The sequence below is a fragment of the Lactuca virosa genome, chromosome 1, assembly GCF_052849685.1.
Source record: "Lactuca virosa cultivar CGN04683 chromosome 1, Lactuca_virosa_CGN04683_v6, whole genome shotgun sequence".
NCBI lineage: Eukaryota > Viridiplantae > Streptophyta > Magnoliopsida > Asterales > Asteraceae > Lactuca > Lactuca virosa.
The window spans coordinates 41,880,944-41,907,577 of NC_136426.1; the positions used below are offsets into that span (position 1 = coordinate 41,880,944).

Consider the following 26,634-nt stretch of genomic DNA (forward strand, 5'->3'; position numbering starts at 1 on the left):
AAACCAAACTCACTGTTGATCGCATTGTGCCAATCTCCAAATCGACGTTTCTCAGAGCAATTGGAGTTAGGGAAAACCCCAAATGTTTTAAGGTTCAAGAACCAACCAACGAAGAATTTTAGCAATTCTTGTCACACATCGGCTACGATCAGGAGTACAAGGCTAACGAATTCAAGAAGTCAGCGGTTTCTGGTCTCTGGACTGTGTTGACGCACTTTATCATCCGAGGGCTATCCGGAAAGCATGATGGTACGGACACCTTGAGCAAGGATTGATTGTATGTGGTGTACAGTATCTACTCCGGATGCGACAATGTTGTGGATCTTCCTGACGTCTTATGGAAAGACTTCCGAAAATTTGCCATCAAGAGGAAGGGCATGGAGATTTCCATCCCTAGGTTTTGGGCCCTGAAAATCCAAGAGCTTTACAAAGAAAGGTCCGAACCAATCCCAGTTTCTACAATTCCGAAAGAGGTATATGTCTCTTTCAAAACTATTAAACAATATCGCATTCCGGACCAATCTTCTTTTGGACCTGTTAGACGTTTACCGGAACACATGTTGGCTATAATACCTTACGGATCCATTCATTTACAACACCACTTGGAGACTTCGATTGTGTTCGACCCAACACAACCTACCCCTGTCCCCATTGAGCCTATTCCGGAAGAGGCCCATCTTACTGTGTCCGGAGGAAAGATAAAAAAAGTCTGCCAAAAGGAAGACTTCTCCCTCTAAGCCAAAGCCTAAAAAGAGAACCAAAGTCAGCTCTTCCTCTCAAAAGGAAGGAGCTCATTACATTCAGGCTGACTCTGGCCATCCGAACACCCCACCAACACACTCATTCGAGGTACCCCTCGATATTTCAAAAACATAAGCACACACTCACGGGGAGTCTGCTCATAATCCACCCTCACCTTCCCAAAAAGGTGATGTCGGTGTTAAACAAAGTTCCTTTCACCCCTGGAACAAACCCACGTGTCACTTTTGATATCCCAATTACACAAGCACGTTCCAGAACCCCTGTTCCGGACCCCAAGCATTCCGAAGTGGGAGTTGTCCCTCCTGCTTCCGATGCCTCAAATGGTCTGATATCCGGAAGGAGTACAGGACGACCAGGTGTTAACGACCCACTTTGGGAACTTTGTTGACAGGGCCCAATTGAGACATCTGGAACTCACGAGATCCTAGGTAGAAGCAACCCTTATCTCCATGAGGAATAGGGCAATTCAAAGCAACATGCCCTTCGTGGTCCCTACTGATGACATAACCGGCTTGGAGTTTGCTTCGGGAGAAACTCCCACCAATCCACTTCATGCTGCAATGCATTCTGATCCCAATGAAGAACACTCTGATGAAGTGATGTTTGATGATGATGGAGCCACAATACCCGCTCCCAAGATGTTTTCCTCATTTCCATTTCCTTCGAAGCCTTCCTCATCCAGGCCAGATTTGGATTTCAGACTCTCCTCCTCCTCTTCGGAACCTGCTAATGAAAAAACAAACCTGGAGGATCATGCCCAAGACACTCTTGAAGGTGAAACTGAGTCCACCCCCAAGAACATCAACACCATTCCCACTCCTCCTAACTCTCCTCAACATCAACCTAATCCAAAGGCTGACAAGAAAAAGTCCCGAAATTCCACTTCGGACACCGGATTTTCCGCAGGAGACCACGTTGATCCATTTCCCCTCCTTGAAATCCGAGACACCGTTTCGGAGACCATGAAGAAAGTGAACACAATCGAAACCTCAGTGGCCGGACTCAACACCTGGATTAATCTCAAGATTTCCGGATTAGACTCCAAACTAAATGCCATCCTGAACTCCTTATTCACCATCAACACATCCGGACCCTCCATTGCGGAACGCAAAGCCCAGTTGGATCAACTCATTTCCTTACGACTCAAGCACACCATTGAGGAAGTTGAGAAGAAATATGATGAAAGTGTCGATCGCTACCTTGACACTATCACCAAGATGTTGAAGGTCCATGACGATATGTTAAATGCTTCCAACGAACTTATTAAGCAAACACATATTCTTCATGAGAAGCAGATCCAGCACCTGGAAAAGGAAATTCAGAAGAAGGATGAGATGAATCTCATCATGCAACAGGTCCTCATCAAGCTTCTGAGAGCAGTTTGGAACATTGTCGATGTTCCGAACAACAAGTTCGATGATATGCTCTCTATTCTCTCCCAACTTTTTAATCACCTACAAGATCAAGCTCCCACTACTGAAGCCTACAATTCTCTCACTCTTCAAATCAACACCGGCTTTAAGAAGGTGTTTGAGAAATTTTCCGAGATGAAGGAGTCACTTGTACTTGCTCCGGTTGGCAGGCCCACCATTGCAAGATGGGGGGAAGGACCTAGTCAACCCTGGAAACCTGCCTCAGAATATCAGCTCCGATATGAAAATGAAAATTCTGATGAAAGTATTCAAGTCCTTTCAGGTATCCTGGGTGTTGATGATGATGATGACAATGAGGATGAAGATGTGTTTGTAACAAAGGGAGTGTTAGCCTTGCAAGCTCCAAGGAAGTTCCCTGCCAAGACCCTTACGAAGGAAGAACAACGAATATGGTCTGCAGTATCATGGCCATCCACTGTGGCTGAAGTCCTTCAAAAGAGCATTCAAATGGCTAAGGGCAAAAGCGAATTGACTGTTGATGCCTTCCGAGACACTTCCTCGATGTTGTCACCCATTCCGGCTCCAAGAATCGCCCTTATCAATCAAGGATCGCCACTCCGGAAGCCTGATGACATTCCGGAATAACCTCTGCCTTCCTCTCCTCCAAAGTTCATAATCGATGAAAATATGCAACACATCTTCTCCACTTTTCAAAAGTCTAAGGACAAGGGTAAGAAGCCCATCACTGAAAGCCATCAAGCTCTCTAGACCGGACCTCCACCAAAGCCAAAATCAGGATGGTGTCAAGAAGAGATCCTTCAAGCTCTTGAAGAAAGCATACAGATTCAATCTTTTAAGGATGACAATCTGCATCCGATGCTAGGGATCTCTCCACTTTACAGAGATGAAATCCTAAAGGATTTCGATATAGTACCCTTCATGTACTATGACATTCCCAACAATGATTTGGAACAACATGATCTTCCTCTCTCTCCATTCAGCAATTTCTACACCAAATTCGCACCAGGATGATCCTCAAATGATCATCCGAACTGAGCGAGAAATACTGAAGACCTTTTATGACAAGAACGCACTTCCTCTCAAAGAAGCGTGGTCTCGGAAAAGGATCACTAAGATCTTCGGATTCGGAAGAAAAGTTCTGCAAAATTTGAGCTCAACTGCATTCTATTCCAGTATCACATCTTCCGGAACAAACCAACATGCAAGACCATTACTAATGCTAATTTCCCTGCTCTTAATCTGAATGATATCCTGACTATTGTTGCTCACTTCCGTAGCATCCAGTCAGATGATCTCAACATGGGAGCTTATCATTCAACCTTAATTTTTCTTAAGGACTATGTTGTTGAGTTCTGTAGATGCGATTATGAACCGACCCACCTGTTCGGAACAGATAAATATTTGGCCAAATCGACTTCAAACTTCCTGAAGCTGAAATCCTTGCGGAAGGACCCATCGATGAACCAGTGTTAGCCTTTGTCTATCTTCAAAGAAAAACAAATCAGAAGGACTTCTTCCGAGTCCAAGACAATCACTTGGTTCCCACTAAGGCTCTTCAGAAGTTCATCAGTCGAGCATCCAAGTCCGAAGCTCCATAGCATGTGAAGGCAAAGTTCGTAAGCCAGCTTTAATGGTATATTGCGGTTAGAGAATGGTTGTACACGACATACATTTTCATCAAGGAAGATTCAAGCTGAACTCACCAGATTGCTAAGTTCACTTAGGGGGAGATTGTTGGAACCTGAAAGTGAACCTCTAGCAATCACTATCCTTGTATGTTCCGTGGTAAGCCTGTTCCGAAGATAGATGGTGTTTCCGAAGTCAAAAGCAGTTATGGAGTCATTCAATGTTCAGGAGTGAAGATGGTGTCCAGAACAAAGTCTATGTTCTGGAGTTGATGTTGTCCGAATGTACTTTTGTCTGTTTGTATTAATCGTATTGGTCACTTAGCTTGATTTAACATATCATAGGACTAAATCTCTTTTGTCAACTTGGATAATCAGAGTGTCAGAAGTAACTCTATTGTCCAGTCCTATGAATGTAATTGGTTTGTACGATGTATTATGTTCTCCTATTTAAAGGAGCTTTTTATGATAAATCAAGTGACGGATTGTTCAAACAAATATAGCAATTTTCTAGTTTACTTCATCTTTCAAGTTATTCTCTCAAACATTCTTCTTGTTCCTCATTTATTATCTTTACCTTGATCATTATCTTCACTCTTCATTAATATCTTGAATACTTTGTTGAATGCATTAACTCATACTTGACTGGTCTTGCCAGACTTGACTAGAACATTCCTTAGCAAGCAGACATTGATCTTAAGCATTCACTCAAGGTTTGAGTTTTCAAACCTTGTCCCTGTGCATCAGATCTCCATGTTCTCACAATGCGAGCGTGGGCAGGGCCCGTATCTCATTGGGCGGGGCCCGTTATGCGAGTGTGGGCGGGGCCTCTATCTCAGTGGGCGGGGCCCGATATGTGTGTGTGGGCGGGGCCCGTATCTCATAGGGGTGGGGCACGTTATGTGTTATTATGTATGGTATGCGGTATGTTGGGAAACTCACTAAGCTTTGTGCTTACAGTTTTCAGTTTATGTTTCAGGTACTTCGGATTTTCAAATAGAAGAGCCCGGGATGATTGCGGAGCACACACCACATGTTTCCACATCCTGTGATTTACTCTGATTTGATGATGTTTGATAAATCTCTATTAATTTGGTTTGATGGAAGTGATATGTGTTAACGATTTATTAATCTAGAAACAAAAATTTTATATCATTTTTTTGGGGATGTTACAAGTTGGTATCAGAGCCTTGGTTTGAGGGACTCGGACACACTCTTGGGTGTTTCTGAACTCAAACTGGTGATTTGGTAAAGTTTTCAAAAAGAAAAAGTATTTTTATGAAAAGAGTTTTCTAAGATAAGAAAGGGTGTGGTGCATGCAATCATCCGAGCTCAAGTAAGTTTCTCCCAAAATACCCATACATGTTATTTGTTATGATTTGATTTATGAATTTGTAAATCGCATGCTAGTTAGGGCTAAGGATCTACTCAGTTTTTTCATGATAGAATGCTAGGAGAGATGCCTTGTATGCCTATTGTATGAGCTTGTAGACTTGTATGCTAGTTTTGATTAGCCAATGATAGGTTGGCCTGTTATGTGATGTCTGGTAGTCTAGGAAGCATGGGATGCTGGTTTGGGTATAATTTGTATGCGTAAGGCAATCAATATCGGGAGTGGGAGCTCCTAGTTTGGGTTATAGTATGTGGGATAGGATTCTTGTGATTATTCGATGGATTGGAGTGCTACTGCACGAATGTTGCTTGCTTTGTGCTTTGTGGAACTCTTAGGTAATGGGAGTTAGCTACTAAGTGAATATGTCAAGTCACATGTGACAAAGGTTGAATAATCTTAGAGTGACGGTTTTAACCCTATTGCGCAGCTCTTGTCTGAGTCCAACCGTTGTAGGGATGAGTCTGTTACTCGAAGGATTATCTAATCTTTGTTGCATGTGATTGTATTCAAGAAGTGGGTAACTGGCATTATGGGGAGTTCTTCAGCAGCTGATGGCAGGGTGAGGTCGGGAACCTAGGAAGCCTAGGGATTTTTTCGGTGGGTCTTGTTGCGCTGGTTAGAGAGTGTTTGGTGTATGGATTTGAGAAGGTGACTTAGAGGATTCCGGAGGATTCTTGAGGAAAGTATGGGTAGGTGTATCAGGTAGTATTGGGCCCATAGTACCGAAGGCACATGATCCATACTCGAATCGGGAAGAGTTTTGGAGAATCTAGGAAGCATGTGGGATGAGGATTCTTGGGTGTATTCAGATCTTTTTCATGTTTTTTCGGTTTGGTGTTGAGCACTCAAGAATGGGGTTCAAATTTTGTTTCCGGCTCAGGAGCAGGTACTGAGCCGATCGATGCGCGGTCGCGAGAGTTCATCATATCGGAGATTACTCATAGTGTTTTGGAATGGACCTATGTGGTCTTGGGTTCAGCCAAGGAAAGGATTTTGGAGCTCTTTGATGGTCATCTCGGGGCGTTTCGGTTCGAGAATGTAGCGAGGCAGTTGGGAGTTCATCTAGAGCCCAAAGCTTGTGGATCCCTAGAATCCTTCGGGAAGGAGGATCCTACTGTTAGTTCTTGTCTTATGGGATCGGAGAGAAGTTCTGTACCATGTCCCCAGGATGGTCGGGGTAACTCAGGAGGAGGAAGTCAGGATTCCTTCAGATGCTTTTGCGGGTATGTTACCTTCTGTTTTCTTCTAGGTTGTTGTCAGGAATTCGTATTGCGTTGGAATTTTGCTTGGGTTTGAGTAAGTTATATCTCGGGTTGATTTTTTGCTATTATCTGGGTTATATTATCAAGGATTGTGTTATGCCATTTTGCATGCCGAAAGTCTTCAATGAATCAGTAGTGGGTCGTATCTTGTTGAGTGGGTTTCAGCATGTTCGGTTGTTGTTCCAGGTTTGGTCAGGATCATTTCATGGGTATTGGTTGGAGGATCTTTGATTAGGGTTAGCGGGTTAGTTCTCCAGTGGAGTCAGGGTTCAGTGGTTTTATCATCTGTTCTGGTATGATTGGCGGTCGCCTATGGAAGAATTTTTGGGTTCCTGTACTATTGTTACTAGGAGAGGAGCGGCAGCAGGAAGATAGTGGTGTCAGTTGCATGAATTTTTTGTTTATTGGATGTGTCATGGGAGTTGTACATTCGCATGGGTTGTATACGGTTAAGACTTCAAGACTATTCTTCGGGATTTCAGGAATTGGGCGATCATTGAGTTTGGCTAACAATGGAACGTTAGCGCAAGTCATAGGCGATTCATGCTATATAAGGTTGATGTTGTCGGGTTGGGAATCCATCGGATTTATAGGATGAGAGAGAGCTTCATCAAATCCAAGTGGGGGAGAATCGATGAGAATCCTCGGAGTTGAATCGGGTGTGGAACTAGGGCAAGTTTCATAACCTGGCCAGGAGGAGACGACCCAAGCGGCTGTTTAGATTGAGGTTGTGTAAGTGGGAGTTCAGGAAACTTCCAACCGTTGGTCGGCGCCTTCTTTATTATCTATAGCAGGCTTGTGGTTGAGTCCAGGTTGAGGGCTTTGGGATTCGAGGTATGACCATAACACCTGATTGAATGCATGTTTCGGTTCAGGATACATGGGGTTGTGATGTTTAGGGTGTGGTTAGGCCATGGGTGGTAACCATGGTTCGTTTGTAGTGTTGTAAGTTTGTGATGGGATCGTAGCATTCACCAGTTCGAGGTGGACTATCGTTGGAGGTAGTCATGAGCGTAAAGGGGGAATCAGTTCGTGCCTTGGGCATGCCGATTAGGATTGTCGATGAGAATTGTTATATTTAAGGTTGAGTACCATTGGAGTCTGAGGCGGAGCCGGGCCTGTGTAGCCCTAGATGGGTGGGACCCGTGGTCCAGGCCGCTCTATGGTATCGTTTGGGTGGGACCCGTGGGCGAGGCCCGTATGTTTATGGAAATGCAGTTGGGACCCGGTAAAGACCGTTGGGTCAAGGTATTGGATCTTGGGTTTCAGTATTGAGTGTGTGGTCAGTAAGTGGTGCAGAGGGATGTTTGGGCTGGGTAGCCTTGTCATTTGGACTCTTGGGAACCTGGTGGCTGGACCAGGTGCGAGACTGGTGTCTCATAGATGGTTTGGGAATCTCTATACCCCGGATTAGTGACGGGGTTGCTGTGAATCAGAAGGTTTCGGGTGAAATGCAAGTGTAAATTCTTGATCTCGGGTTATAGGTTGAGTATTGAGATGGTTCCTGGTGGGAATTTGCATTGGGATTCGCGGGTTTTATGTGCAAGGCTTTCTCTTCTGTAGGATAGGAATTAAGGAATATATTTATGCCAATGGTATCGGTTGAAGGGTTTAGAGTTTAAGGTATGGTTTCAGTTTTGATGATAGATCAGGTTCTTGTGATTGTGTTTGGATGGGTTCTAGCTATGTGGAGTTGAGGCAAGTATGGGGTTCGGATTTTCAGATGGATATCATTATATGATTGGTCATGGATTTCTTCAGATGGATTAGACCAGGGTGGGTCAGTTCGTAAGGCTGTGGGGAGACCACATCATGCATGGAATCAGGTCGTTGGAGGCCGGTTGTGATGCAAGACTACAGTTGGTTTTGTAGCATTCACTTTTAGCATTGGATTTGGTGGCGTCAGGCTTGTCGGGCTGTTATGATCGATGGAGCCATAAGCGGCGAGATAGCTTGGTCAATTATTGTCAGATGAGGCTTTCATTCGGAAGTCGCGTGGGGCGACTGTGTGTGTCTTTTGACTCAACAAACGGGTGGGAATTCGGTGTTTCAGTTAGTGGCAGACAAGTTAGGACCAGGGAGGTCTCGGCTGATTTTGGAAAACAGCTAGGGGGCATCAAGATTCGTTCGTTTATTTGACTAACTTAATTGAACGAACATGAACATGAACATTGAACAGCTCTTTCATGTTCGTTCGTTTCGGTTACAAACTAATGTTAACTTGACAAAATGCATCGGAAAGTATGTGTTAAAGACATAACGTGATTTAATTGAAATGCTTTAAAAAGGTCGAGCTTAAGGATCAGATTGCTATAAATTAATTGCTTTGATTTGAGATTAGAATTGTAGAATCAAACTTTTGTATTAAACCTGCATATGCCAGCGATTAGGGGTGCAAAAGAGCCGAGCCGAGCCCGAGCCTGGTCAGGCTCGGCTCAGGCTCGTTTAAGTTATACGAGGCTCGAGCTCTAGCTCGGCTCGATTCGAGCTTCTTGTACTGAGCTCGGCTCGAGCTCGTAAATAATTATACAAGCTCGACTTGGGCTCGGGCTCGGCTCATTTTTTGTCTGACGTGTCTAAATAAGCTTAAGCTCGGCTCGAGCTCGTTAAGAAGCTCGTTTACTAATACACTAAATCCCTAATCCCCAAATATGTTTTTATTTTAATATATAAAAATAATAATAAATTGTATTATATAAAGGCTCGATTAGGCGCTCGAGCTAGAGCTCGTTTAATAAACAAGCTTAATATTAAGCTCAAGCTCGGCTCGGGCTCGTTTAAAATAGGTTTCGAGTCGAGCTTTTAACGATCCGATCCCGAGTAGCTCACGAGTAGCTTGACTCGTTTGCACCCCTACCAGCGATTTGGAATTACGTCAAAAAATAATTGGTGGCAAACATAAACACGTTGGTGTGTGAATAAGCTTGAGCACGTTTGGTTAACCTTATTCAACAAATTAATGAAAAGTATATAGCTATACAAAAAAAAAATCGATACAAATATTTATTTTAGTTTTAATATTTATAGATTAATAAGTCTAAAGATAAAAATTAAATGCAAAATATATTTACGGGATTAAATGAATATGTTATTAAGTAGAGGACTAGAGGGGATAAAATATAACACAACAACGTAATTAAGTACTTGAAATTCTTTTAAGGTATATTAACAAAAATGCTCATTATGTTAATAAATGACTAAATCTTTTGTGTTTTGCAGATTTTTTTTTATTTTTTAGGCCCGAGTCAATTCGACACCGATTAAAAATATAAAATATGTATCTTTTACTTTTCAATAAATTCTTTCTATTAATGTCCACAATGAATATTTCCAAGTTAATATTGTTTTTCAATTGAATGCCATATTTTAAGCCACTGTATTGTAAATAATTTAAATTTGCTATTTTTATTTAACTTTTTGTTAGACTTTAATAAAAAAACAAAATATTTTCTCGAAATTCTGTAATTTCTAATCGGATTTCAAATTTGTTCTTCGAATTCCAAAATAATTTGTTTTCCAAGTTGAAATCCAATATATATATTTTTTTTGGTTAGAAAAATATTTTTATTGTGACATTAAGTAGGCAAAAATTACTCATTCCGAAAATATCAAGATTCTAAAAAACTCGACATGGCTTCGTCAATGCTCAAAAGCTTGTACTTGACGCTACGCTTTAACAAAAATGCCGTCTTAAGTCCTATATGTATATGAAAATGATTAAATAGTAGAAAATATACATATACAATTATAAATTATATACAAAATTGTCACATTGATATCGCCATCAAGTCACGTCTAACGTTATTTAGAACATTAGAAAATATTGATAATTTTTTTTCAAAAAATCTATTTCTTTAGTTAGTTGTTTAACATTAACTTAAAATGTGGTAAATTTTGTTAATATCTCAAATAACTTAACAATAGTAATCATGGCCGGTCCTGATGATTTAAAGATCCTCAAATGTCTAGAACGAGCCAAAAAAAAAACTCTTATCGCTATTTTATATATATATATATATATATATATATATATATATATATATATATATATATATATATATATATAATAATTAGAGAAAATGTCATATTAACCCAACGAACTTGTCACGTTTGTTTTAGAATGTCACTTCATTTTTTTTGTACATTAAAGGAATAAAGTCACATTTACCGTTTTAAAATGTCCTTATATGACCTGATACCGGGTTAAAAGGTAATATGGGTGCCACATTGAATATTGGTCAAAATTAAACACCACCAAAAGTTGGAATCGCCGTTTAATCACAGCCATTTCATTCACCGTCGGATGCAAGTACAACACCGATTCCACCTCCACGCTGCTCAGATTTTCTCCGTCACATATGATTCCTGATACATTTCGTGATTGATTCAAGATCCTTTAAGTAACCCAACATCACATACCCGCCTCTCAATACTATTTCCACCTGAGTCAACCCGTCGCGGGCCACACTCACTCCCGATTCAGGATCCACAACATCCACCGTCGTCATCCCGATGGTTTTAACTCATTGCCTTGCTTTCAATCGAGCTCTATCCGTCGCCAGAAACCAATTCCAGGAGAGAATCCACGGCTACAATGAACGTGCCACGGTGGCTATGGACGTCGCCTTTCGGCAACGTAGTCGTCCCTGATGTGTAGTTCAACGTTAATGGATCCCAATCGCTTTCCGGTCGAATCCATTCGAACCCCGGATCACCGTTTTCAGACCATACGTTCATAAGTACCAACACAATGATTTGTGGGTAACGACGTAGGTCCATCGCCAGTGATTAAAACCGGTCGTGGGTACGCACAACCACCCAGCAGTAGAATAACTGCTTCTTCAATAATTCGAGTTAATTGGTAGTCACCAAAGACGAGCTTAAATCTGATGTGACGGAGGAGTATTGAGATAGTACGAGCATCGAAACGGGTATTAATGGTGTTATGACGGCACCGACCATGGGGGCGGCGAAGTGAAGCTCATAAGTGGCGGGGATGTTGGGTGTGAGGACTGAAACGACGTCTCCTTTTCCGATACCGAGACGGAAGATTGATGAAGCTAATTGTACACAGCGACAAAAGTTATCGGACCATGTGTAGGTGTTAATGACGACAAGAATGGAAGGGATGATTACTCTTGCTCGAAACGTTTATAAACCTATATTTTACTATAAAGTAATTGAGAAAATCAAATAAAAAGCCACATAGGCAACATTTAACCATGTCATCCATGGTTTACTGATAAACTGGGAAAAAAGCTTCTGATTCTCCTTATTAGCAGGTAAAATGTAAGTTAGGTGACTAAACTACTAAAAAAATAATTAAATGACCTTTTACGTAACATCCCAAATTTCAAGACCAAAAATTTCCTTTTTTTTATATAACAATTTCGAAAACATTTATAAGAAAACATCATTGAGTCATATCATTTCATAAAACCATAATCTCATGTTTCAAAATCATATCATAAAAACAGTAACAATGTCAGAGTACAATCCCAAGAAAATCTCATAGTGCGGAATCCTGCGTGTGTGTGATGTGCCGCTACCGTGCCGACTCCTTCCCCTTCGCTGAAGAGGTACCTGAAACAAAACTGAAAACTGTAAGCACGAAGCTTAGTGAGTTCCCCCACATGCCATACAATCTCATAACAAAACATATTGTCGGGCAATTCTGGGGTGCCCGACCTACCCGGTCCGGCCATTCTGGGGTGCCGACCTACCCGTGTCAAGCCATTCTAGGGTGCTGACCTACCTGTCGGTCCTAACAACCGAACCCTGGGGACTATCTCACCCCCTGTTACTACTACCACATATATCATAACATAACATACTACCAGGCATATCTGGGGTGCCCGGCCTACCCTTCGGTCCTAACAACCGAACTTGGGGACTATTCCCTCCCTACTACCACTATCACATATAGCATATCATGCTAGCACATAAACATATCAGGTAGTAGCAAACCTAGATGAATATCACAAAGACAATCACCTAACATACAACTCCTACTAGTGGGCCGACATTGTGGCCGTAGACCCACCGCTACTGGAAGGTAACTCCCCTCGATGTCGTGTAGTATCTGCACGGTCCTCGGCACGGGAATCGACTCGTCTCTACTCCCCAATCCCGACACAACAACCTTTTCTGATTACTATTGCATACTCATAACCCTTACAAGGGTCAATCCAAATCTAAGTTAAAGTCAAGGTCAAACCCTGGTCAAAGTCAACATCCAGTTGACTTGACTCGCCGAGTTGGTCCACCAACCCGTCGAGTCCCTATCCTTTCAAAATGATACAACCTCCGACTCTACTCGTCGAGTCTAGCAAGAACTCGACGAGTTCACCTTCAACCATAACATCAGGACCATCTTCAACCAACTCGCCGAGTTCATCCTTGAACTCGTCGAGTTCATCTTCATCATATGAATGTGTCCAGTCTATGACTCGCCGAGTTCTATGAACAACTCGTCGGGTCCGTCTTCATAAGTTGGGAGATTGTCTTGGACTCACCGAGTCTGCTCATACACTCGCCGAGTCTTATGATTTCCAGGTCCAAGACAAACCCCTAGCAGGCTGAGTGTTCCGTCTACTCAAACAAAACCATTTCCAAAAGACGTTTTGGGGGAAAAAACGTCCCGACTCGTAGAGTCACCCAAGTGACTCGCTGAGTCCTTCTTTGTCCAAAACTATACAATCGATTATAATTGGTCTTATCGCGTCAAAATCATAGATCTGGCCTCCTAGGGTCCATTTTATACGTAAAGCTTCAAGCTTGATATACATGCTTGGGGCCTTTGGCTCAAAAAGCCATAAAAGGAGGTCTACAAGATGCATGAGGTGTTTATGGCAACAAAGTTGGCACCTTTATGCCATAAAGACCCGCAATAGCCCCAGATCCGAAGTGCAACTCTAAGCATATCCACAAAATCTGATTTTTTCTTCTCTATACTCGTAAAAAGTGTAGAAATAGCCCCAAATCAAAATCTAAGAGATAAATGGTCAAGGTTCCAGCTTTTTACCTTGAAATGAGCTGAGAATGAAGTAAAACTTCTGGATCTCCTTGCTTCTACTTGAACTCCCAAGCTTCCTTTTCTTATCCAACTTCAAACACACACAAAGAGTGCACCACAAGCTCAAGAGCACTCAATAATCGTTAGGGTTTCGAGTTAGGGTTTTCTGGAAGTGAGAGGGACGATGGAGGTTGGTTTGGGACGAGTTAAGTTGTTTAAATAGAGTGAAAACCCTAAATATTAGGGTTTTGTCCAGACAGCTCCTACTCTTCGAGTCGGTCTACCGACTTGTCGAGTAGGTCACTTAAACCCTCGATCAAAGTCGAGTCTACTCGACGAGTTGGGCCTCCAAATCGCCGAGTCCCAGAGTAAATTGCAACATTTCTTGAATTTAAATACGTACCAGGAATCGGGTGCTACAAATCTGCCCCTCTTATTTTAGACTTCGTCCTCGAAGTCTGCTGCTGAATCTGGAAAAAGCCCGGGGTAATGCTCCCTCATCTCTTCCTCCGGCTCCCAAGTCCATTCCGACCCCTTGCGGTGCTGCCATTGCACCTTCACCAGCTCCACCTTCTTGTTCCTCAGATCCTTCGACTTCCTATCTAGGATCGCCACTGGCCGCTCGATGTAGTTCAGGCTGTCATCTACCTGAATATCCTCCAAGGGCACTACTGCCGAGTCATCCACCAGGCACTTCCATAACTGGGAGACGTGAAACGTGCTATGAATCTGACTGAGTTCGGCTAGCAGGACCAACCTATATGCCACCTTGCCCACCCGGGCGACAACTCTGAAAGGTCCAATGTACCTGGGGCCCAACTTGCCCCGCTTCCTGAATAGGATGATGCCTTTCCAAGGCGACACCTTCAGGAGGACCATATCCCCGACCTGGAACTCCAGGTCCGAGCGGCGCTTGTCGGCATAACTTTTCTGCCGACTCTGAGCAGTTTGGAGCCTGCTCCTAACCTGTTGAATCCTCTCTGTCGTCTTGAGCACCACTTCGGTGCTCCCCATGACCCTCTGTCCGACTTCACCCCAACATATCGGGGTCCTGCACTTCCTCCTGTACAACATCTCAAAAGGAGGACGATCGATACTCGCGTGATAGTTGTTGTTGTAGGAGAACTCAGCTAATGGAATATAGGTATCCTAGCTACCACCGAAGTCTAGAACACATGCCCACAGTATATCCTCCAAAGTTTGGATGGTCCTCTCGCTCTGACCATCCGTCTGCGGGTGAAAAGCGGCGCTGAAGTGCAGACGAGTACCCAACTCGTCGTGAAACTTCTTCCAGAATCTGGAAGTAAACCGCACGTCTCGGTCCAAAATCACCGAAACTGACACTCTGTGCCGAGCTACTACCTCTCGGATGTAGATATCGGCCAACTTCTCGGCCGAGATGCTCTCCTGGATCAGTATGAAGTGACCACTCTTGGTCAACCGATCCACGATGACCCAAATCGAATCCACTCCCCGTGTAGTCCTGGGAAGCTTGGTGATGAAATCCATAGTAATATCTTCCCATTTCCACATGGGAATGTCTAGCGGCTGCATCTTGCCGTGTGGCCTCTGGTACTCGGCCTTGACCTTCCTGCAGGTCAAGCACCGCTCTACGTACCAGGCGACGTCCCGCTTCATGCAGAGCCACCAGTAATCGGGTCGAAGATCTCTGTACATCTTCGTCGCGCCGGGATGAATCAAGAATCGAGATTTATGCGCCTCCTCCATCAGAACCCGACGCACACCCCCGTGGTATGGAACCCACACCCTGCGATGTAGTGTCAATAACCCTCGACTGTCTTAATCGAAGGAGGAAACCTGACCCATAATACGCTCGCTCTTCCGATGTTCCTCCTTCATGGCCTCCAGCTGGGCCTCTCGGATCTGCTCCAAAAGTGGAGTCACTACGGTCATCCGCAAGCAAATATCTCTAATCGGTGCGGCCTTGCGGTTAAGTGCATCGGCCACGACATTGGCCTTCCCCGGGTGGTAGAGGATCTCACAATCGTAATCCTTCACCACATCCAGCCATCGGCGCTGCCTCATGTTCAGATTCGGCTGATCCATGAGGCACCTCAAAATCTTGTGGTCCGTGTAAATGGTACAGCGGACCCCATATAGGTAATGACACCAAATCTTGAGGGCGAAAACCACTGCCCCCAACTCCAAGTCATGCGTCGGATAGTTCGCCTCACGAGGCTTCAGCTGCCTCGAAGCGTAGGCGATAACATGCCCCCTATGCATCAACACTGCGCCCAAACCCGAGATGGACGCATCGCAATACACCACAAAATCATCCACGCCCTCAGGCACGGCTAAGATTGGCGCCTTGCAAAATCTCTGCCTCAGCGTCTCAAATGTGGCCTGCTGCTCAGGCCCCCAACGAAATACAACGGTCTTCCTCGTCAGCCGAGTCAAGGGTACGACTATCTTAGAGAAATCCTGGATGAATCTCTGATAGTAGCCGAATAATCCCAGGAAACTCCGAATCTCAGATGGAGACTTCGGAACCTCTCATCTCATCACGGCCTCCACCTTGGTCGGGTCAACCAATATCCCGTTCTGGTTGACAAGGTGCCCAAGAAACTGCACCTCGCGCAACCAGAACTCGCACTTGGAGAACTTGGCATACAAGCTCTCCCTCCTCAGGGTATCTAACACCTCTCGCAAGTGCTCCTCATGCTGCTCCTGCGTCTTGGAATAAACCAAGATGTCGTCAATGAAAACTATCACGGACCGATCCAGCATCGGCCTGCACACGCGGTTCATGAGATCCATGAACGCGGCATGAGCATTGGTGAGCCCGAAGGGCATCACCACGAACTCGTAATGGACATACCGAGTTCGAAAAGCAGTCTTCTGTACATCCTCCTCTCTAACCCTCATCTGGTGGTATCCTGACCATAGATCAATATTGGAGAACCAAGATGCTCCCTGAAGCTGATCAAACAAGTCATCTATCCTCGGGAGTGGGTAACGGTTCTTCACTGTTACCTTGTTCAGCTCCCGATAATCTATGCACATAAGATGCGACCCGTCCTTCTTCTTGACAAACAGGATCGGAGCTCCCCAAGGCGAACTACTCGGCCTGATAAATCCCTTGTCTAACAGCTCCTGTAGCTGTGTAGACAACTCCTGCATCTCGGGAAGAGCCAACAGATATGGTGCCTTGGCTATCGGAGCCGCACCAGGGACTAGGTCGATCCTGAACTCCACCTGTCGCTCCAGAGGTACCCCAGGCAGCTCCTCTGGGAATACATCCGCGTAATCTCGCACCACCGGAACATCGCTCACCGTCGCCTCACCCGCCTCCCGGGTATCCATAACATAGGCGACATACCCAGTGCAACCCTGCTATATATAGCGCCTAACCCTCGCTGTTGAACAAAAGGCTGGTCTGTGTTGTGGCCTCTTGCCCTGAATCACCAGCTCTCCTCCACTCGGGGTCCTGATCCGAACCAACTGTTGCGCGCAGTCGATCACTGCCCCGTTGGGGCTCAACCAATCCATGCCTATAATCACCTTGTTCCCACGCAACGAAATGGGAACCAAGTCTACCAGGTAGCGCTCCTCGAATAGCCTCAGAACACAATCTCTGAAAACCGCTGACGCTCGCACTGATCGGTCATCGGAAATCTCAACCTCTAGAGGGCAATCCAACATGCCCTAAGATTCAGGGAACCTCTTGTTAAGCGCAAGAGAGACAAATGATCGGGTAGCGCCCGAATCAAACAACACCTGAACTGGGATATCGTTCACATGGAACGATCCTAAACAAGTCATACCACATGGCACATCAATATCATAAGCAACATAAAATAAAATCTAGGGGGAAGAAATCATATTCGTCACCACATCGGGTGCGGCGCGTGCCTCCTCGGTAGTCAACTGGAAGGCTCGGCTCCTCACCACTGGAGCCTCTGTCTTGCCCTGCCGACCATCAGTGATTCGCGGGGTCGTTGGAGCTGACGCCTTCACTGGCGCTGCTGCTGTCAACTGAGGGCAATTGGCCTTTTATGGCCTTGTTGGTTGCAATAGAAACACATCAACTCTGATGTCTGGAAAGTGGGCGCGGGGGCGGTACATCCCTGCTGAAGTGCCCCGTCTCGCCGCTCTTGTAGCAGCCAGACGCTCCCAATCTACAAGCTCCCTCATGTGGCCTGCCGCATTTCCTGCAGCGGCCCTGGCCCTTCGGCCTAGTGTCTGCTCCCTTGGGCTTCTTCCCCGAAGCCCCAGTCATCTGTCCCTCCTCTGCCTTCCTCTTTCGGATGTGCTCCAAATCAATCTCCCTCTCCCTCGCTCTGGCAATCATGGAATCCAGGGTCGGACAAACTGAGAAGCTGACACGCTCCCGGATATCAACTCTCAACATGTCATGGTAGCGGTTCCTCCGCATCTCCTCATCTCCTGCATACTGGGGCACTAATAAGGCCCTCTCCTAGAACATGGCGGTAATCTCCGCCATTGTCTCTGTCGTCTGCCTCATATCAAGAAAATCCCTGCCCAACTGCTGAAGCTCCACAGCTGGCGCAAACTCAGCCCTGAACCTGGTCACAAAGTCCGACCAAGTCATAGCCTCAATAGCCAAGGCTCCCAACGAGTCACCAACCGACTCCCACCAATCCTCGACCCTATCTCTCAAACAACCTGCGACATATCGTACATTCGACCCCTTAGGGCAGAAGCTCGTCAACTGTGCAGACTCAATGTCTGCAATCCATCTCCTGGCTGCGATGGGGTCCTTAGCCCCATGGAAATCCGGCGCACCACTGCCCCTGAAGTCCTTGAAGGACAGTGTGCGTGATCCTGACTGACTGAATGCCATATCGCTCCTGAATGCCCTGAGGCGATCCTCCATCAGCTCTATGATCCCTTCCTTGATTGACCCGAAAATCACCGGGGTCGACTCAGGGATGCCTCTCGTGATCTCGGATGCGGTGAACTCGCGTAGTCCCTCATCCACTGGCTCGGAACCTGCACCCGAACCTGATCCTGAACCGGATCCTGATCCTGAACCTCCACCTCCATGACGTGTGATCATCACCATTCTGAAACAGAACACATAATCGTCATAATCATACATAACTCTCGGGAAGTCTCATACACTCTACAGTTCCCTGATTCCATCTTAGCCCTCCTTGACTCGAGTACGGATCCTCTGCTTTCAGTAGTACGGGCCCATACTACCTTCCACATCTATCCGTATTTTCCTTGAGGATTGCCTCGACTTCACCAAGTCCCTTATACTACTATTGTTCTCTGCACTAATATCATCCTAGGCTTACCCTAGGGTAACTCTCCAACCCACCCTCCACCATCAGCTGCATAAGAAGTCCCTGCTACCTTCACCTAACTAACTTGCAAATACCATGACATATCACTAAGACTAGATAATTCTTTGAATGAGGGTTCTGCCCTACAACGGTTGGACTCAAACAAGAGCTGCAAAATAGGGCTAAACCTAACCTTCTGAAATTATTCTATCCTCACAATATGTAATGTAACGTATTCGTTTATTAGTTAAGTAAAGATAACTAGAACTCCTATTAGCATAAAGCAAGCAGCATTCGGGCGTTAAGTAATCAAATCAAACTTACTCTATCCAACCTATCTTATAACTAACTAATCAGTATTATCTTGCAGCTCAATAAACACATATAACAGGCATATCAGGCATCTTCCTAGATCCTTAGCCCTAATCTAGTTCTCATGTACAACAATAGGCATATAAGGCATCATTCCTAGATCCTTAGCCCTAATCTAGCATGCAATTCTCATATACAAATCATATCGTAACATAACATGTATGGGTATCTTGGGGAAAACTTACTTGAGCTCGGCCGGTCACGCACATCACACATCTTGTTCTTTTTCAAAGTTCTTTTCTCTTTTCAACCTCTTTTCATAAAAATGATTTTCCTTTTGAAAAATTTCATACCAAGTCCTCAGTTTGAGTTCAGACATACCCGAGAGTGTATCCGAATCCCTCAAACTAAGACTATGATATCAACTTGTAACATCCCAAATTTCAAGACCAAAAATTTCCTTTTTTTTAATATAAAAATTTAGAAAACATTTATAAGAAAACATCATTGAGTCATATCATTTCATAAAACCATAATCTCATGTTTCAAAATCATATCATAAAAACAGTAACAATGTCAGAGTACAATCCCAAGAAAATCTCATAGTGCGGAATCCTGCGTGTGTGTGATGTGCCGCTACCGTGCCGGCTCCTTCCCCTTCGCTGAAGAGGTACCTGAAACAGAACTGAAAATTATAAGCACGAAGCTTAGTGAGTTCCCCCACATACCATACAATCTCATAACAAAACATACTGCCAGGCAATTCTGGGGTGCCCGACCTACCCGGACCGGCCATTATGGGGTGCCGACCTACCCGTGTCAAGCCATTCTGGGGTGCCGACCTACCCGTGTCAAGCCATTCTAGGGTGCTGACCTACCCGTCGGTCCTAACAACCGAACCCTGGGGACTATCTTACCCCCTGCTACTACTACCACATATACCATAACATAACATACTGCCAGGCATATCTGGGGTGCCCGACCTACCCTTCGGTCCTAACAACCGAACTTGGGGACTATTCCCTCCCTACTACCACTATCACATATAGCATATCATGCTAGCACATAAACATATCAGGTAGTAGCAAACCTAGATGAATATCACAAAGACAATCACCTAACATACAACTCCTACTAGTGGGCCGACATTGTGGCCGTAGACTCACCGCTACTGGAAGGTAACTCACCTCGATGTCGCGTAGTATCTGCACGGTCCTCGGCACGGGAATCGACTCGTCTCTACTCCCCAATCCCTACACAACAACCTTTTCCGATTACTATTGCATACTCATAACCCTTATAAGGATCAATCCAAATCCAAGTCAAAGTCAAGGTCAAACCCTGGTCAAAGTCAACATCCAGTTGACTTGACTCGCTGAGTTGGTCCACCAACTCGTCGAGTCCCTATCCTTTCAAAATGATACAACCCCCGACTCTACTCGTCGAGTCTAGCAAGAACTCGACGAGTTCACCTTCAACCATAACATCGGGACCATCTTCAACCGACTCGCCGAGTTCATCCTTGAACTCGTCGAGTTCATCTTCATCATATGAATGTGTCCAGTTTATGACTCGCCGAGTTCTATGAACAACTCGTCGAGTCCTTCTTCATGAGTTGGGAGATTGCCTTGGACTCGCCGAGTCTGCTCATACACTCGCCGAGTCCTATGATTTCCAGGTCCAAGACAAACCCCTAGCAGATTGAGTGTTCCCTCAACTCAATCAAAACCATTTCTAGAAGACGTTTTGGGGGAAAAGCGTCCCGACTCGCCGAGTCACCCAAGTGACTCGCCGAGTCCTTCTTTGTCCAAAACTATACAGTCGATTATAATGGGTCTTAACGCGTCAAAACCATAGATCTGGCCTCCTAGGGTCCATTTTATACGTAAAGCTTCAAGCTTGATATACATGCATGGGGCCTTTGGCTCAAAAAGCCATAAAAGGAGGTCTACAAGATGCATGGGGTGTTTATGGCAACAAAGTTGGCACCTTTATGCCATAAAGACCCCCAATAGCCCCAGATCCGAAGTGCAACTCTAAGCATATCCACAAAATCTGATTTTTGCTTCTCTATACTCATAAAAAGGGTAGAAATAGCCCCAAATCAAAATCTAAGAGATAAATGGTCAAGGTTCCTTGCTTCTACTTGAACTCCCAAGCTTCCTTCTCTTCTCCAACTTCAAACATACACAAAGAGGGCACCACAAGATCAAGAACACTCAATAATGGTTAGGGTTTCGAGTTAGGGTTTTCTGGAAGTGAGAGGGACGATGGAGGCTGGTTTGGGACGAGTTAAGTTGTTTAAATAGAGTGCAAACCCTAAATATTAGGGTTTTGTCCAGACAGCTCCTACTCGTCTAGTCGGTCTCCCGACTCGTCGAGTAGGTCACTTAAACCCTCGATCAAAATCGAGTCTACTCGAAGAGTTGGGCCTCCAACTCACCGAGGCCCATAGTAAATTGCAACATTTCTTGAATTTAAATACGTACAAGAAATCGGGTGCTACATTTTAAAACAATCGTGATAAGTTCGTTGGCAAATATGACATTTTTCCTAATAAAAATTAGGTCATGTACAACTGTACATTTTACCGCCTCAACACCCCTAGTAACATAATCGATCATATGTTCTAATAACATTTAATGCTTTTACATACAAAAAGATCATTGGTATGGCATCATCAAGTATTAGGAAATGTGCTCTCAAAATGTTTTTTTTTTAAGGTTTAAGGGTTCAAGTTTGCGTTAGACTAGATAACTCATGTGTAATTTAAAAATATGATTTAAAGGATGTATAAGCTTTATAAATTTTAGAATCATATTGAAAAATCAATTATTTATAAAAGAGTAAATTAAAGAAATGGTCCTTATGGTTTGTTCCAAGTCGCAGGTTTAGTCCAACCTTTGAGAATTTGATAGGAGCCGTCCTCATGGTTTAAATAAATTGCACCCATGGTCCTTGTGGTTAGGAGAAATTACACCATTGGTCCCTCCATCAATATTAAAAGACTACTTTACTCTTTCTAATTTCTTTTTTCTTTTTTCTTTTTTCACTCTTTTTATATTTATTAAATATAAAACCATAAGGAGCCACCACCCCACCCACCCACCCCATCTCTCTCTCTCTCTCTCTCTCTCTCTCTCTCTCTCTCTCTCTCTCTCTCTCTCTCTCTCTTCGCCAACTACCAGCCTGTGACCACCATTTGCCACCACCATCCGCTGCAAACCACCCCCTTCTCCCCTACCCTCACCCCATCTCTTTCCTTATCCTAATGAAACTTCACCTCCAGCCACCACACCACCGTTCGATCCACACCGTCCTCCGCTAACCAGACGCCTCTCCCTCTCAAATCTAATAGTGAAAATCTCGTCGGCCCTACAATATCCACTATAGTCACCGACTGGCGAACCACCACCTCACCACTCGTCATCGTTGTGGTCTGTTAAAGCTACCGTCAAAGCTAGGGTTTGAAGAATTGATCCAGACACAAAAACCCCTAGCCTAATGTTGCCCTAAAAAATGTTCCTCCAATATTGTAGATTTTTGTAGATCTAAACCACCAACGGAGGATAAGATGGCGCTGGTGGTGGTTTTCGACGAAATAGTAGAGAGATAGAGAGAAAGAGAGAGAGTGTGTGTGTATGTGTGTGTGTGTGAGAGAGAGATATTCTAGGAAGAGGGATGCGGGTTGAGGTAGAGTTTTTGGCTAAACACAAGCAGATCCGGTGGTGGCAGTGGTCTGATGATGTAGAGATGGTTGTGGTTCGTCGCCGACTGCGGTGGTCCAATGGTGGTGTCTGGCAGCAGGAAAGTGAGAAAAAAGAAGATAAAGTAAGGAGTGGAAGAGTTAGTAGGAGGTAAGTTGGTGTAACTAAGGAGGGGAGGGTGGGGTGGGTGAGTTTTTTCTTTTTTTGTATCTATTTTAATTAAAATAATATAAAAACAATTAAAAGAAGTTAAAAAAGAAATGCTTAAGGCTAAAAAAGTTTTTTTATATGGATAAGGGACGTACATTGTAATTTCTTTAAACCATAGGGATGAGTCTTGTCCATTTTTCAAAAGTTGGACCAAAAGTATGAAAATGACCAAACCATAGGGACCAAAACCGTAATTTACTCTTTGTAAAATCCTACAAACATATACAACAACAAAAAACAAAACTGCACACCACCATACCGGTTACCCAAATAAAACATACAAATGTATTTTTTTTACAAGTGGCTATAGATAAATTAATTAGATTCAATTGAAAGACAAATGTACAAACAGAGCAGCGAAGAATACAACAAATTACAGCAGCGGATTACATAGTTATTCTCTTTCATTGTTTCTTATTCTATCGTATATTCATTTTTATTATATTATATAAAATAGGAAACATAAAAATATAAATATAAACGATAATCTTTTTGTTTTTGTTGTTATATATTTTGTCTTCATACATGATGCCAACACCGAATACGACACATCTCTCCCCCACCTTTTTCTCCTTTTCACACTTGCCCTCATATCTCCCACAACAAGACAACCCCCCAAACACCGCCGTGGAAAATGGCGGACAAGTCGTCGGACCTACCAAACATCCATCCTTCGCCACCGCAGATCAGCCGTATACAACATCAGATCTACTATTTCATACTACAAAATTACAAAAAAACAAACAAATAAAAAAAAACGAAATTCAAACGACGAATCAACGATTTCTTTTGATCATTACAGTCAGATTTCCACGGATTTATACGCTTCGGTTATTGTAATTTAACTTTTCAAAGTAACGAATCGAGAGAAGAGACAGAGATAGCTGGATCTCGTCTTTTCCCCAACGAGTTTTCGCGGTGGTAGATTTCGCCGGAACGATCGCACGCGGTGGTGGTGGTGGAAGACACGGCCACGCAGATGATGATGTCGCGGCGGCGACGGTGGAAGAAGACGATGAAGTTGCGACGGAAATGGAAGGCTTAGATAACGGCAATAAGTAATTAGAATGGAGACATCGGAAGCCACCGAGTGCAAGGACCACCAAACGGAGCTGGTTGCTACCGCATCCGATATTTGCCCAGTGTCTGGTGCAGATCAGCTCCCATAGCCTCTCATCCTGAGCCGTCCGGTGCCACTGCCGACTGACGCACGCCGCCGCGCCTAACGTCTTTGCATCCACATGCTTCAACACCTCATACAGCAAATTTTCGTCATTGAGAACAGCGGTGGCGCTGGCGGAAGAGGAGGAAGATGGCTTGATCTTCTTGTTGTTCATGTTCTTCCGATGGTGAAAATGATCAACAGGTAATGATCTCTTGAGCATGTTGATTTTTTGTTGTGGATTTTGAGAGGAAAAATGAGGGTTTAAAAGATATGGGGGTATCCACCAGGTTTTGATGGTTAACGAAACGGACAACATGAGAAATGAATGCACTTTGGGTGTTTCGAGAAACTTACTATTATGTCCTTTCTTCATTTCTTTGTTGTTTTCTACGTATTTGTCTGTTTCTGCCAAATGTCAAATTAACCATCGCTGGACAAACAAATGGAGTATTACTTTTCCTTTTTTATTTATTTAAAAAAAAAACATAAAACAAATCTATTTAGTTTATTGTTTTATTTAGATTTAGAATTTAAACTAGATTTTAGAATCAATATAAAAAAATCAAAAATTACTTCATAGTCTCGTCACCCATTATGTCATGTGACATCAGTATTTCATGCAAAAAAAATTACGATTTACGAAATCTTAAAAGAATTATATTTGGTCATATGTGTCTCAACTAACTTGTTTGTTTTTATAATATATAATTATATATAATCATCAAAACTTTATTTTAAAGCTTTGTATGATAAGTTTTTGTCTTGTAGCAAACAAATTCAAATGGGTTCCACTTTAGACAACATCGTTGTAAAACAAGGTTTGTTAATTATTTTTCTTATAATGGGGATTAATCTTATAAAATGGTCCACGCCATCATGAGTGAGGGATAAAATCAAACTTTACATGTTTGAACTGAAAATAAGAATACCACTACCATATGGTCCATTATTTTATTCATAATATTATATATTTAGTTTATTTATGGTCCTAAGGTAGAGGCAGGATATTGAAAAATGAAAAAGAAAAAGGAAACATCCATAAAAATGAATTTATGATGTTATTCAAGTTTTTTACCAACAATACGCAACTAGTCAATTGCTAGTTGCGAAATACGCAAAACGTGGTACTGGACCAGATTTAAATGCGTATCTTGTAACATTTCACTGTACCTTGCAAATCGGTTTTGAATTTTCTCTAGGAATACAACCTCCCAATTCTGATAGTCACACAAGTCACAAAAGGCAAAAATAATAATAAGAAAAATAATAACAATAATAATAATAATAATAATAATAATAATAACACAAGGTTCAAAGATGTGAATATTCTGGTAGTTTACCATACAATCTGAAATATGGTGATTGATTCTTGAGTAATTCAGAAGGTGTTCTATTGATGAGATAAGAGGTTCTATTGATGAGATAAGAGGCTGTAAGAACACATTCATGCCAAAATTGATCTGGTACTGTAGCTTGAAACATTAGAGCCCTTGCAACATTTAATAAATGTTGGTGTTTGCGTTCAACAACTGCATTTTGTTCAGGTCTAGCAACACATGAATGTTGATGTAAAATGCCCTTCTCATGAAAGAAAGATTGAAAATATAATTCTTTTGCATTATCTGAACGAAATTTCTTTATGCTCTTATTGAATTGATTAAAAATCATGTTGTAGAATCTTGGAATAACTTGTTGAACATCTAACTTGTTTTTAATGAGAAAAATCCATGTATATCTAGTGTAGTCATCCACAATTGTTACAAAATAACGAAATCCTTGAGGACTAGGTATATGAAACGGACCCCATATATCACAATGGATCAAATCAAACGATTCATTACACATATGATTCATAGAAACAAATGGTAATTTCTTCTGTTTAGCAAGAGGACAAACTGAACAATGAAATGGAGAAGAATTTAACAGCTACATGACCCAATTGATCTTTAACAGATACAATTCGTTTATTTGAAGGATGACCTAATCTTTTATGCCATATATCTAATGAAACTGCATTAATATTTTGATTTGTACATGCTCCAACTTGGTTCAAGATGTACAAATCATGCACTTTGTCAGCCCTGCCAATCATCTTCTTGAGCTGAGTATCCTGAATAAAAGCATGATCACAAGTAAACTGGATCATCAATTGTTGTGCCTTTGTAAGAGAGCTCACTGATATCAGGTTGAGATTGAAATTTGGAACATATAAAACATCTTTGAGAACAAATAGATGATCAATTTTAACATTCCCAATAATGTGAACTGGAAGAACCATTTTATTTGGCAAAGTCACAGTATAATTGTTGACCTTTCTTTTGTTGAAGAACATGTCAAGATTATGACAAATATGTTGAGTAGCACCAGAATCTATAACCCAAACTTAAGAGTGATTACCATTATGAACAGATAAAGAAAAGAATTTACCTGTAGTAGTCTCCTCATTTGGATTAACAGATATCATGTGACTTGAAAGAGCAGACATCAAGTGTTGGCACTGAGCTGGAGTGAATCCT

General features: G+C 43.1%; 1 pseudogene; it reads right to left on the reverse strand.

The window, feature by feature from the left end:
• Nucleotides 1-23,424: 23,424 nt before the first annotated feature.
• LOC145112587 (F-box protein GID2 pseudogene) lies at nucleotides 23,425-24,506 on the reverse strand (annotated as a pseudogene).
• Between the last annotated feature and the right edge of the window lie 2,128 nt (nucleotides 24,507-26,634).